Genomic DNA, 13,128 nt, shown 5'->3' with positions numbered 1-13,128 from the left:
ACCCAGCAGAGCCGGGCACATGCACTCTGGAGAGGCGACAGGAACAAGCACGGACCCACTCGCGGCTGCTTGGCCATGGGGAAAATCTGAGCCCAGTTTCCCTGGGGAAAACACACGGCAGCAACAAGGTCAGATGAAACCAGGAGATTATCTGGTGTGCACAAGAGAAGGCTGAGAAGATGCTGGATTTTATCCGGCTGCCAAGAAAACAACAAACTCCTCAGAAAGTGAAACCAGCCGTCCTCGTGCTGCCAGTAAAATTAACCCGGCAATAAAGTCGTAATCAAATGGGTTTCCTGAGCCAAGCCCAAGGCTCTCGTCACCTCCGGGCAGTGACAGTCGCTGCTCCGGGAAACCCGAGATGGAGACGGTGCGGAAAGGCTGGGTCACCCCCAACCCATCCCTGGGGCAGGGTCTGCTCCCCAGCAGTGTCCTTTGTCCCCCGCAGGGATCTGGCAGGTCCCCATCCCAGCGGGGTGGGCGCAGGGACCGGGATGCTCTCCAAGGCCTCGGCGATGGATGCTGGCACCGCGCCGGGGTCAGGGGCCTGGACTTACAGGGACATTTACATATGAAATGCGCCCAGCTCCAATATCCGCTGCTGCCTCCATCACCCTGGGGAGATGAATAAAGATTGAGGCGGGGGAGAAAGGGGAAAATAAACCTCTACAGCAATAACTCTTCCTTTCCTCCAGCTTTGTCCAGCCCCACAGCTCAAGGGCAGGTGGGTTGGAGCTGCTTTCGGCGCTGAGGAGTACATGGCAAATGCCAAACCACGACAGCGAGGGGCACGGCAGAGCTAATCACGACTGCGTGTAAAGGCAGGCATCCCTTCTGTGCTCAAATGCCACGGGGAAGCACCCAGCAGTGCTAAAGAGGCAGCTGTGCCTGGTCGAAGAGCAGTCTTGTCTTCTCCGAGCATCCCCTGCCCAGGCTGCGGTTTCCTCCGGCTCCCTGCCCGCGCCGCTTTCTGCATTAAAGCCGCAAAGGGCTGCGGTAAACACAGCTGGAGTCGGCATCGCTAGGGCCAGAGGCAGCAAAACAGACCCAAAACTGCAGATTTGGCTTCTTGGGGACTCACCACCCATGATTTCGCGTTCCTGTTACATGCTCACAAGAGCAGAAAGTGCCGCGAGCGCCGCGACGGGGGAGCCGGCGCAGGCAGCCGGAGCTCCCAGCAGGGCTCTGGGCAGCACCTGGAGAGGGGCTGGCTGCCAGATCAGCTCCTGCAGCCAGTCACCTTGTAAACACCATCAATAATGTCATCTCGGCTCCTCGCACCTCATTCTTGCAGGCAGGAGAGGAATTTGCCGAGCTGCAGCTGGAGACAGGGCCCAAAAACCCCTCGCGCAAGCATGGGCGCCTTAGGAGCACCCCCAAAAATGCAGAGAGGGGGTCACTGGCACCCAGGCTCAGCACCCATCTGTGCTCCAGCTGCCAAGGGGCTGCAGACAAGGGACAAGCCATGGGCCAGAGACGGCCACCACCCCAGCACAGCACACGGCGGCTGGGGGGGCTCCTCTCCCGTTGATTCCCAGTGCCAGCTGCAGCGAGGCGCAGGAAAAATTTACGACAGACATCGCACCAGCATAAGAAAGTGAATTATGTTACTCCCGGCCGCAATAAGTCAGGGCAGCTGTCAGCCCCAGCGCTGCGGGATTAACCCTTCGCGTCAGGCACGGGAGGGCGGGGAGGCTGCCAGCCCGCGGGTGACAACTCCCTTGGCTCCCTGCTAAATTAAACATTGAATTGATTCACCTTTGTTATACAGCGGGATCAGCTGGTGGAGCCCAGCCGGGCTGTAAAAAGGGGCGAGTCAATAGGAGGGTTATTAGATGACAGGCAACGGCATCCTGGGTGCCTTCTGCTTTGCTCTGCGCCTTCCTTCTAGATCCCGAGAGCTGTCTGCAGCAAGATGAGGCTGGCTGGGAATCCCGGAGCAAAATGCTCCTCTGACAGCAGGGAGGGGAAATGAAATAAAGAAATATAGGGGAAAACTATCAGGGGAAGCATCTTCTGCTGTAGCGGCAGGTAAACCGAGCTGCTCTGCCCTGCGCCCGGGCTCGCTGCCGGCTCGACGGGGACAACGGCCACCAGCCTCCGGCCACCTGCCAGGGGCCGGCCCAGTGCGATCGAGTGTCCTCTCCAGGGACAGAGAGGGCAGAGCATTGGGAAAGAGTTTTGGAAAGAGCAGGAGGGGGGAAAAAAGCACCAATCTGCGCTCAGGTAGCACCGCACACCCACAGCCGGTGGGACCCACGCAGGAGAAAAGACCCTCGGAGCCGGATCAGCCCCCGGCCCGCGGCAACACCAGCCGGTTCCGTTCCCTTTCTCAGGATTTTGAGCTCAATTCCTTTTCCATTTGTTCCCGAAGCCGCTCGCCCTGCCTTCCTGCCGAGGCTGGGTCAGCGCTGCTCCAGCGCTCCCTTTGTGCCCAGACGCATCGCTCCAAACCCAAATAAAGGACAAAAGCGGGAAGTGAAGTGGAGCCGTGGAAAGCACCACCCCTCCCGCTGCCTCCGTGAGAAGCCAGCGGCTCCTCGGCATCCCGGGGGACTCGATTTGCCTCGATCGCCCATCGATCGGTGGCAGATGGTCGGACTCCGCCGGAGCCCCGCTCCGTGCTGCACATCCGCACCGCGGAGGGTGGGAAATACCTTTCAGAGTGCCGAGCCCATCCAGGAACTTCTTGTACTTCTCCAGGTTCATTTTCCAGCCCTGCTCCTCAGCTGGGTGGCATCGGGGCACCCACGAGCCCCAGTCACCGTCACCCGTCCAGCTGCTCCGCCGGCTTCCCCGCCGTCACCCTTTGACCACCGGCGAGCCTGGCCCTCGCGTTTCCTTATTTGATGAAGCGTATTAAAACCTCCCATGGCTGAGGCCACCCCCCTTTTTGCAAATGAGCCCAGCGCTCCCAGCAAGTGGCCCTGCACCACCGGCTCCGGCATCCCTTACCCCCGCCTCCACGCCAGGGGTTTCAGGGATTGTATGTCCCGGGGATATTTCCAGCAAGGAGAACATTTGAGGGAATTGGGAGGAGAAGGAAAAAAAAAACCCCCACAACAGGTTTTAAGACCAGCAGGCAGAAGATGGGGAAAATACAGCCAAGGTCCCCATCTTCATGGGAAAAGCCACCCTGGTGACTCTGACACTTGGGAGAAGCCACCAGAAAATTCCCATAATGTGGTGGAAAAAGGAGCTAGGTGACAGCCAGGAGCAGGCGGGGACCAGCTCCCTCCTGCCCGTGCCCCCCTGCTCGCCCTGCGGCGGCAGCGAGGTTGCTTGCAAAGCTGAAAAGGAGATTTACTCGTTTTAAAGGAATTTTTGGCAGTGGGAACCAGCCCAGTGTGATCTGAGGGGATCCGAGCGCTCACCCCGCTCATCACTGCCCTTCAGCGGGACCCGCGTCCACCCAGCATGTCCCAGGACTTCTGTCAAATCAAATAATAAATAATATCATCATCAGGAGTGTTGAAATACGCTTGTCATGGTGCCGGATCTTGTTTTCCCTGTATCAACCCACAGCCTCTCCAGAAAGATCCCAGCTGATTGAGCAAGACCCACCGCACGGTGCAGGATCTGCCCGTTCGGGCTTCGGTGCAGCCGGCACCTCCCGGCACACCCACACAGCGTTGGAGAGAAACCAGAGCGAGGACGTGCTGCACAAGCCAAATCACCCCCAGAAAAGGGGCGCAGCAGCTCCCCACATCTCAGCAGGGAGAGGAGATTCCCCTTGTACCCGCGCACGAATCCCCAGATAATTCACCGTGTGCCGGGGGAGCAAATCCACGCGTTCCCCGAGCAAGCCCCACATTAATAGAACCAGTTTGCACATCCAAGTGACTCTGGAGAGAGGCACAAAGCCCCCAGCCCTGCAGACAGACGGACACCTCTCGGAGGACAGACGCACAGCAGGGGTATCGCTTTCCTTCGCCAGCGGAGCAAATCCCACCGGCCAGTTGCCGCTTGCGCCCCTGACAGCTGCCTGACCAGGAACCGGGAGCCAAAACCACTCCGGGAGCTGCGAGGGGGAAACGGGGCAGGTGGTGAGGTGCCCCCCACGCTCCGATTACACCCACAGAGGGGCTGGAGGGGGATGGAGGTGACACCCAGAGGACCCGTTGCCATCGAAGGAGCTGCCCGAGTCCCTGGGGACTGTGGCACCGCAGCAGCTGAGGCAGGTGGCCATTTGTCCCGGCACGACGGAGCCGATCTGGTCACCATGAGTGGCCACGTGGAACCGCCTGGTTGTGCCGGACTCTGCCGAGGACTGACATGCAGGGACGGAGGGGACCGGTGACATCCCTGCATCCCCGGCATCGCGGGGCCGCTCCCGCAGACATCCCCCCCGCGCCCGCTGGCACAGCCGGGAGCAGAATGAAGTTGTTGCAAGAAGCCAAGTTGTCACCACTAAAAATAGCACAATGGAATTTTCCTCTAAAGAAAAAAAAAAAAAAAGAAAAAAAAAGAAAAAAACATCACGCTTCTTGCTGACAAAGGGGCTGCGAGAAGGAAGCGAGGAACAGCCCCATGGAGGGGACACGGGGGGACACCGTCCCCTTCCCCTTCATCCTCTGCACGAGGAGCCAGAGCAGAGCCCAGCACAGGGAGCAGACAGTGCTGGAACACCCCCCTTTTATTTATCCCCATCTTCCCCTTCCCAGCAAAGGGGAGAGACCAGGCACCGCACACAGCAAACAGGCACCTTCTCCAAAATCCCAGCCAAGCCCTGGCCCCCCCAGTACCCCAGCACCCACCCACAGTCACCCTGGCTCCCTCTCCCCGCCGGGAGCACCAGGAATTCTGGCACAGGGAGGATCGCTCCAGCTGGCTCCATCGGCACAACGGGGCTGGGGGAGCCCCCAGCTCCCGGCACGGCCACCGCACACCCGGCTCAGGCATCTCCCAGCCCGGCAACCGCCCTCCGCGGCAAGAACGAGAGGCATCCCAAACAGCCGGCGAGGATGAAATATCTCCACGTGCAGCATCTGGAGCCGCCTGCAAGAAAACCTCCCGCACCATGGCTGTCACCCGGGGGGGTTCGCTCCCCGATGCGCACACGAGTAGGGGACAGCAGGGGACCACGCTGCCCTTCCCCACCATCAGCAGCAGCAGCGGAGAGGCTGATCACACCGTGCCAAGGATGCCAGCGTGCGACCCATGGCACCGACGCGTGACCCACGGCAATGGCAGGACCAAGCCTGGGGTGCAGGACGCATTTATTTTAGGAGAGCCTCACCGGCACGGCTGCACCATCACCACCCCAGCGGGGACACGGCCGTGGCCACGGCCACACCAGCTGTCCCCAGCACCACTTGTAGAGATCCTCATATAAAACAAACAGTGCCCGAGTTAGGGAGGTGGTGCAGGGGCTGCTAATTGGTGCTAACGAGCTGGCGGGGAAGCTGCTGGCAGTATGGGCAGCGTGGGATGGCCGGGCTGGGGACACGGCCGGGCTGGGGACACGGCCGGGCCTCGCTCCGCATGGGAAGAAGTCGCTCCCGCTGGATAGTTTTACCAGGACGGCTCTTGTAGCAAAACCGTCCAAGGTCAAGGTGAATCTCACCGCCACGGGAGCCCTTGTATACAGTTTCCTGCAGGGAAAAATAAGCTGCTGGCAAAAGCATTTCTCAAAGGCCACCATGGACCTGAATAGCGATTAATAAAGACCCAGGCAGAAGTTACACCCAGATTTGACGCAACCAGAAGTTGGCACAAACATCCCACTGGGATGAAGCATCGGGGCAGCCCCACGGCCGTGCAGGAGGGGAGGGCTGCGGAGCAGGACAGGGCAGAGCAGCTCGGTCCTCAACGCTGCCAGGAGCCAAGCTGGGCGAGAGCAGAGGGTGGGAGACGAGGAGACCCGTGCAGGTGCTGTAGAGGTGCAAAACACAGCACCTATCACCAGCGGGAGGCTGGCAAAGCTTCACTGCATCGGTAACAAATATTCAGGGCAGGGAGAGCAGCACAGGCACAGTGCCGGCCCCGCCGGCCGGCTTGGGCTTAGCGGAGAAAAACAGAGTCTAACAGGAAATGAAAAATGGAAATGCAGCATGTCATGCACAGGGAAACAACAGAAAGCATGATTGTGCACTGGCAGCGCCCAGCCCGCCGCTCTGAACCCGCTGATCCGGATCGCTGATAAACGGGGGGTGCCAGGGGGACACTCCCGGTGCTGCAGGGACTGGGCATGAGCACAAGACACAGACCAGCTCGTTTCACCGGTACCGATGGATCCAGCATCCCGCTTCTTGCCCAAAATCTCCCAAACCACCTTGCCCAGCAGCCCTCCCCACATCCTCCGTTCCAGGAATCGCCGGGCTTATCTGACCCAGCGGCAGGACATGCATCTCAGATCACATCCGACTACTCGTTTTACCAGACACACACCAAATCTGATCACCCGGCCGCCCGGCCCCACCGCACATCTCGAGAAGCTCATGTGGAGGATCCCCCTCCCCGGCCCCCAAGCCGGGTGGGATCCATCCACACGCACAAAAACCCACGACATGAGCTTGGAAATGAAACTTCCCAGCTTATTGACACAGGCATCCGCCGTGCTTTGCAAACGCTACCGTGCACGGGACCTCCTCAGCTGTTTCCCTCTCCAAGCCGGAGACTGTTTGAACCCCCAAACCCCAGCAGCGGGCCCAGCCCCCCCAGACAAAGGCTGAGCCGAGATGTTAAATCTGGAGCTTCCAGCAAAACTTCGGAATGAGGGTCTGGAAGGAGAAGGGAGAGCTCGAGGCCAGCACGCAGCAGAGATGCTGCAAGCCTGGCTGCTCAGGACGCAGGACGGGGGACCACGCTTGGGATGCAGGGGACAAAAGCCACCAGGAAGCCGCTCTCCTGCCCGTGCTGGTGAGCCCAGCACTCCGCCGCCACCCCCTGCTCTCCCACCAGTGGCTCCACCGGTTCCCACTCCACCCACGGACGAGGACGGGAAAGGTGTGAGCAACCAGTTGGGGTGTGGAGAGGAGCCAGTTTGTGGGTCCTGCCCATGGATTTGTGAGGGTTGGCTCTACACCACCGTGCTGGGGGCACGTTGCGGGTGACGGCCACCAGCAGCCCCAGAAATCAGGGCTCCCACCGTGGCGCGGCTCAGGGCCAGCTGCCATCTCCGTCCCAAACGTGCCGTCGCACCCACGGCTGCACCGCCTCGCCCCGCGGGCAGCGATTGCCTCATCCGCCCTGGAAAACGCAGCCGGTGCTGCCAGGATCCATCCACGGCACAGAGCTTCCCGAGGCAGGGACACCCTGATCCGCAGAGAGGAGCGGGAAAAGGATGGGTCTGAGCTCGGGGAGCGCGGTCCCCCTCAATGTGGGCGGCCCGAGGGGACACCGCTGTCCCCGTGCCCCCCGGGGTAGCAGAGCCTGCAGCAGGCAGCCCTGCCCGCGCTCCCCAGCACAGGCAACCAGAGGCTGCTCATGGAAACCATCCCTGGGGAATATTAATGAGAATCTATTTGTGCTCCTGCCCAGGGAAGCGATGGATTCAAAGCGACACCATCCTTGAACAGGAGCTGTCGCGATGCCCAAGGCTGAGCGCTGGCAAATTCCACTCCAGGTGCTGGTCCCGCTCCCCAGCACCCCCTGACTTGTCCTCAGCCTCGGGTGGGATCAAAGTGCCCCCCAAACCCTCCTTCCAGGGCTCCCCCGGCCGAGCAGAGCCCCAAGAACAGCCGCAGCGCGTCCCGGCACTGCCCGGTGCGTCCTGCCGGCTGCCCCACGTCTGTCTGTCCCGCGTCTGTCCCAGGCCTCGGGCTGCAGCTGGCGGAGAAACACTGCCCCGTGCAGGAACCAGCTCGGCCGCAGCTCCCGGCTCCTCTGTGCAGGAGATGGAGCAAAAAAAGGCTTTATCCCAGCACAGAGCAGCTTCTTCACACCCACCTCGAGCTCCGGTGCAGCTTCTCCCTGCACGAGACAGGAGAAACTGGAAACTGAAACCCTCCCGCTGCTTCCACAGCCTGGATTTCTCCGTTTTAGGTGCATATAAAAGGGACTTACCACCCTGGTATTCAAACAACGGTGTTAAGACACTCTACATTCAAATAAAACCTCTTTTTCTACTTCCCGCTGGGAGGTTTCGTGCCGCTGGCATCCGCCGCGGTGCGTCCAGAGCAGTCTAAACTTAGCTGACACAAACGAGATGAGCCTGGAAAGGAGGTTGGCCAGAAACCAGCAGACGGAGGTCAAAGACGCCGGGCTGGCCCTGAAGCGTGAGCCGGGAAGGAAAAGGCTCCGACGGGAACGCGTGCTGAGAACAGGAGCGAGAGAACAGCGCGAGCAGGGCGCAGAGACCAGATCAAAGCTTCCCGGCGCTCCCCGCCGGCACGGCGCTGTGTGCCATGTCCCAGCACCTGTACCGGGGAGGTACCACGGGTGCAGCCACCGTGCACGGGCACCCAGCACCCCCGGGGTGCACCAGAACCACATCAAAATGAAAAAAGCAGCAGCCGGGAGGCCCTGGTTCATTAGTGGGGTGCCAGGACAACAATGGCAATCACAAATGCTCCCGCTGGTTTTGTGACCGGGGATGCCGGCGGGACGTGGGGACACATATGTGCCACTCGGCGAGGCCAGCCCGGCCCGGGGGGCACCGTGGGGCGCTGGGGGTGACGATGGCTCCGGCATGGAGGCAGCAGAAAGCCGGGGGGGCCGGGCGGGTGGATCCTCTCACCTGAAAAACCACCAACTTCACTTCCCCGTTGGCCAAAACAAACATGGGCCAAACGGCACCTTCCACCACGGTTCCACCTGGGACATGCAGGTGCAGCCACCCCTGGGGACAGCCCAAAGCTCCTTCTTGAGCCCCCCCGCTCTCTGGTTCCCCCCCGTATCAGGGAAGCACCTGCAGCAAAGGGTCTTCAAGCCCCAAGACCCCAGCGCTGGGCTCCAGACACCTCTAGCTGTTTTTCTTACAGCAGAAAACAAGTTAAAACCAAAAGTTTCTTCCCACCGCCAGGAAGGCTCCAGCCCCACGAGGAGGGGTCCAACACGCTCCGGTTCATTTAGACAAGGGTCTCCCAGCTTTTCTGCTGTCTCCTCCAGCCCCTGGGAAGGTTGACCCCTCCCTATAAGGGTCGTGTCAGGCGGACAAGGTGACAAGGACCCTGTTCTGTCCCAGTTCAAACACACCAGGCCACGTGCCGGGCACCGCGGCGCAGGCAGAGCCGGTTCGGGGGGTGGGAAAGGGCTTCTGGGGCACCACAGCTCCAGGTTTCCACCCCCACCGCGAAAAGAGTTAATTATCAAGAAGAAAGGATTTCACCGACATTGATTAGTTAATGTTTACAGCGCTCTGAACAGGGGAAGCGTGACCCATGCTCTGAGCAGAGCCCGGCAGCGCTGCCCACACCACCAAAAACCCGCCCTGAGCCGCATCCCCTTGCTCAACCACCCCCCAGGACTGGGGTGCAGCACCCGGTGCCCCCGCAGCGCCCACGGAGCCCATCAGACCCCGGCACCGCAGCGATGCGGCACACCTACCTACCGGTGCCTACGGTGGGTGGTTATTTTCTAAAGAAAGAAATCACGGGGATCTGCCGGCGGGTTAACCCCTGCTCACCGGAGACAGGCAGGATTGGCAGCTCGCTGTGCCGGGTCCCTTCTTGTGCCACCAACATCCCTGTCCCCAGACCTGCCGCATCTTGCTGGACGGTGCAGGCCCTGCTGCTCAGATTGGGATTTTTAGGTTATTTTCTATTAGAAGCAGAGCAGAGCTGTCTAACAGAAATGCAGGGAGGCATTTGCAACCCTGGGTTCGGCAGCACCGAGCGTCCACAAGCCGGTGCTGGGTCCCAGATGCGGCGGGTCCGGGGTGGCCACACGCCGGACACCAATCCCACGGGTCTCCCCAGCAGTGACATTTCGGTGAAAACTCTCCATTTTTTGCAGGATTAAGAGGGGGAGGGGATGAGGCAGTGGAAAACTTGTTCCGGACAGGAAAAACCAAAGCGATCACAGGAGCTGCGGTGGGGGAAAGAAGGGAGGAGACAACAGAACCACCAGTGCGGAGCCCAAAAACCCAAACCGGGGGCTCCCACTGAGCCCCCCAAGCACAAGTGGGATGTCCCAGGACGGGCGAGGAGCTGGGAAGGGGTTGAAGTTGCAGAAAAGCTTTTATATGGTATAAACACACACTTCCCTACACCAAACAAGTACCACAAGCAAAATCAAACACCACCCAGCAGGCTACTTCCAAGGGACTCCCAGCTTTCTACCATAACCTGCTAGAGAAATTAGGTATTACCAAAAAAATTCCTCCTTCCCCGATGAACCCGGCTGCTCAACGAAGGCACCGACAGCCCCAGCTGGACCAGTACGGACAAGCACTATAATTTCATTTTCTTTTTTGGAACAAAGCAAAACCAATGCAAACGACAGCTTCTTCCACGCCAGCCGCTGGCACCCGCCGCACCGTTTCCTCCGCGTCTCCACGCTGAGCTCAACTACATCAAAGAGGCTTTTTTTTTTTATTAATAAAAGTTTGTCAAGTGCTTGGACGAGCCCGAGTCACATTATCCAGCGCCTTTCCAAGGCGCCCGAAGAGGCTTTTATTCCCCGCTGCCTGTGCGAGCGGAGCGAGGCTGCGCGTTGCTCCCACCTCTGGGAGGTTTGAGTGGCACCCCCTGAACCGGGGAGCCAGGGAATCCATTATTCCCCTTTCTCTGCAGGCAGAAAGGAAAAGGAAACGGGCGCTGTGAGCGCCTGGCTCCTCTCGCCTGGGCCATCCACGTTTTAAAGAGACTTGGCTGCTAAACTTACAAAACAGAGCGCGAGGAGCCCCGTGGGGCTGAAATCTGGGCTCCAGGACAAGTCTATCTCTGCAGCAGGGAGAAAATAATAATAAGAAGAATGGAAACGCACACAACTCCTGCTGACATCAAAACTGCACACTCACTGCCGGTACCGACACCGGCACAGCTGCCGGCACGGTGGCCTGAGGAACGTGTCGGCCCCTTGTCCCCACCCGGCCTGGGGACAGGGAGCTCAGCCCCACAGGGACTACAGGGACATCGGGGATGGGGGACAGTGGGTCCCCACGTACCACGCCAGGGCACGGGAATGATGGATGTCGTGGTGCTGTGAGGGGTAAGGAGCAGCGCTGGGAACCCCACGCAGGGGACACAGGGACCCCCGGGAGCCCCACGCAAGGGGGACACAGGGACCCCCGGGAGCCCCACGCAAGGGGGACACAGGGAGCCCCACGCAAGGGGGACACAGGGACCCCCGGGAGCCCCACGCAAGGATGCTGAGCCCCCCAGCAGCCCACGCAGGGGACACAAGGACCTCGGGACCCTGAGAAACCCATGTAGAGATGCTGAGCCCCCGAGCAACCCACGCAGGGGGCACAGGGACCCCAGACAAGGGACAGCTAGGCCACTCATCCCTTGTGCACCCCACGCAGTTGAGATGCGGGGATGCTCAGACCCCGGGCACCACATCCAGGGGACAACTGGGACACCGTCCCCGCGGGCACCCCACGCAGGGGACACCAGGGACACTCGCACCCCGGGCACCCCACGCAGGGACGCTGAGCTCCCCCGGGCACCCCACGCAGGGACACTGAACCCCACGCAGGGACACTGAAACCCCCGCGGACGCCCCCACCTCCCCGGCCGCGGGCACCGGGCCCCGCCGCGCTCCAGGCCCCACGCCGGGCCCCGCCGGTTGCGGTACCTTTGTAGCGCTCCAGCACGTCCTCGTAGGCCTGGACGAACTCCTTCTCCTGGTTGCTGTCGGCCGGGAGCAGCCCCGGCACGTACCCGGCCATGGCGGCCCTTTGTGCCGCGGTGCAGCTGCCGGCGCGGCGGCCAGGGCCGGTCTGAGCCCCCAGCGCTTCCGCCCGCGCCGCCGCCCGCCCGCCGGCCCCGCCCACAGCGCCGGGCACGCCCCTTTACAGATGCTCCGCCCACTGATCGCGGCTCCGCCCACTGAATAGGCCACGCCCCTCACACCCGCCCCGGCCCCGCTGCGACCCCTGGCGGCGGAGCAGGGCAGCACCGGGTGGGAGGCGGGGGGGGCACCGGGAGGGGACACCGCCCAGACCCGGGCCTCCCAGTGCCATCACCGCCCTCCAGCGCCGCGCTGCCTTCCAGGGCCCCCCAGTGGCAACCAGTGCCCCCCAGTGCATCCCAGTGCACCTGGAGTGGTGCATCCCGATGCATCCCAGTACCCCCCAGTGCACCCCAGTGCACCTGGAGTGGTGCATCCCAGTGCATCCCAGTACCCCCCAGTGCACCCCAGTGCATCCCAGTGCACCTGGAGTGGTGCATCCCAGTGCATCCCAGTACCCCCCAGTGCACCCCAGTGCACCTGGAGTGGTGCATCCCAGTGCATCCCAGTACCGCCCAGTGCACCCCAGTGCACCTGGAGTGGTGCATCCCAGTGCATCCCAGTACCCCCCAGTGCACCCCAGTGCACCTGGAGTGGTGCATCCCAGTGCATCCCAGTACCCCCCAGTGCACCTGGAGTGGTGCATCCCAGTGCATCCCGCTGCAACAAGGACATTACCTCCCGCTGCTCCCAGTACAACCAAAGCACTGCATCCCATTGCATCCCAGTGCACCCCAGTACCTCCCAGTGCAACGAGGGCATTACATCCCAGTGCACCCAGCACACTCCCTGCAACCAAAGCGCTGCATCCCACTGTGCCTAGAGCACCGCATCCCAGTGCATCCCAGTGCACCCCAGTGCACCCCAGTGCACCAAAGCTGGGGAGCATCTCAGCCGCCCCCAGCCCCGCTCCTGCCCTGCTCTGGTTCTGCAAAACCTCCATTATTCCAGGCTGGGTTTTGGGGGGGTTTATCCCCAGGTGTGTATTCCCAGCTCAGGCTCCTGCCTGTGGGTCTCCCGGGTTGGGGTCTGTCCCCACTGCCACCGGGTGCCACAGCTCCTGTCCCCACAGCCGCGACAGGACCAGGGTGCAGGAGATGGTGTAGCAAGAGCCCAGCCCCTCAGCATTGCTTTGGGGGGCTGTGGGAGAACAGGGAGCCCCTTGGTATCACCTGGGGAGCTTTGGGGTCGGGGGGGGCCCTACCAAGGGCCAGAGCAGGGCCAGGGGCCAAGCCATTGCGGGGCAAACAGCTGTTATAGGGGCACAAGGGTGATTGTCCCCAGGCCAGG

This window comes from Caloenas nicobarica, chromosome 23 (assembly GCF_036013445.1).
Source record: "Caloenas nicobarica isolate bCalNic1 chromosome 23, bCalNic1.hap1, whole genome shotgun sequence".
Taxonomy (NCBI): Eukaryota; Metazoa; Chordata; class Aves; order Columbiformes; family Columbidae; genus Caloenas; species Caloenas nicobarica.
The sequence above is the reverse complement of the archived record's forward strand: the minus strand, read 5'-3'. Positions refer to the sequence as shown.